The sequence below is a fragment of the Chiloscyllium plagiosum genome, unplaced genomic scaffold (genome assembly GCF_004010195.1).
Source record: "Chiloscyllium plagiosum isolate BGI_BamShark_2017 unplaced genomic scaffold, ASM401019v2 scaf_56291, whole genome shotgun sequence".
NCBI classification, from domain to species: domain Eukaryota; kingdom Metazoa; phylum Chordata; class Chondrichthyes; order Orectolobiformes; family Hemiscylliidae; genus Chiloscyllium; species Chiloscyllium plagiosum.
The window spans coordinates 1-1,107 of NW_025127492.1; the positions used below are offsets into that span (position 1 = coordinate 1).

At 46.7% G+C, this 1,107-nt stretch overlaps 1 long non-coding RNA gene across 1 annotated transcript; it reads right to left on the reverse strand.

Annotated features, from left to right (window-relative positions):
* Positions 1-622: 622 nt before the first annotated feature.
* On the reverse strand, positions 623-1,065 carry LOC122544887. Its single transcript, XR_006310470.1, has 2 exons — positions 967-1,065; positions 623-884 (listed from the first exon to the last, which is right to left on the reverse strand). It is a non-coding gene; the product is annotated as an uncharacterized LOC122544887 (long non-coding RNA).
* Positions 1,066-1,107: the final 42 nt, after the last annotated feature.

Below are 1,107 nucleotides of genomic sequence, written 5' to 3' on the forward strand. Positions count from 1 at the left end.
GATTTGAGCTATAGGGAGAGGTTGAACAGGCAGTGGCTGTTTTCCCTGGAGCGTTGGAGGCTGAGGGGTGATCAAAATTATGAGGGGCATGGATAGGATAAATAGACAAAGTCTTTACCCTGAGGTCGGGAAGTCCAGAACTAGAGGGCATAGGTTTAGGGTGAGAGGATAAAGATATAAAAGAGACCTAAGGGGCAACTTTTTCACGCAGAGGGTGGTGCGTGTATGGAATGAGCTGCCAGAGGATGTAGTGGAGGCTGGTACAATTGCAACATTGAAAAGGCATTTGGATGGGGATATGAATAGGAAGGGTTTGGAGGGATATGGGCCGGGTGCTGGCAGGTGGGACTAGATTGGGTTGGGATATCTGTTCGGCATGGACAGGTTGGACTGAAGGGTCTGTTTCCATGCTGTACATCTCTATGACTCTATGACTGTGTAAGAGATTCCAATGATTCAAAAATATGAATCCTTCTCCCCTCCACCAGCTCCTCAGCTGCGCATTCATCTGCTCTACCCTCCGGTTCCTACTCCCACTGGGACACGGCACAGTAATCCAGATATCACTGCTGTAGGAGTGACCGCTCTCTCTGAGGCAAGAAGACTCTGAAGGCCTGGGCAATTCAGCAGGAACAGCAGTTTATTCCAGCGGGAATCGATTACAGCCAGGAGAGGAACTCCAGACCATCACACAGGACAATCCAGCTCTCTCTGTCAAACACCCGCACAATACCATTCTTACACTTTCTGACATCAAAGTTATGTCAGTCTACAAACTAACTGTTCGTGTGCAGTTGATCATATCAAGTCCACAAGTCACCCAACTGGGCGATGATTCCATCAGGTCTGTAAATCAGTTGGCCAGGCAGTTAATTCCATCAGGTCTGTAAATTAATTACATCAAATTAATAATCCAATTAACTCGGCATTTTGATGACATCAGGTCACTATCTATTACATATCTACCGGTCAGATTCAAACACACGGTGCCTGTTCGCTGATGTGGTCACTTGTTTATCTTGTAACCTTTGTCCCTGAATATCCTGTGATCTGCTGAGGTTCTGCCCTGCTCATCCATATCAGTTAATCATTCCCAATGTCTCCGTG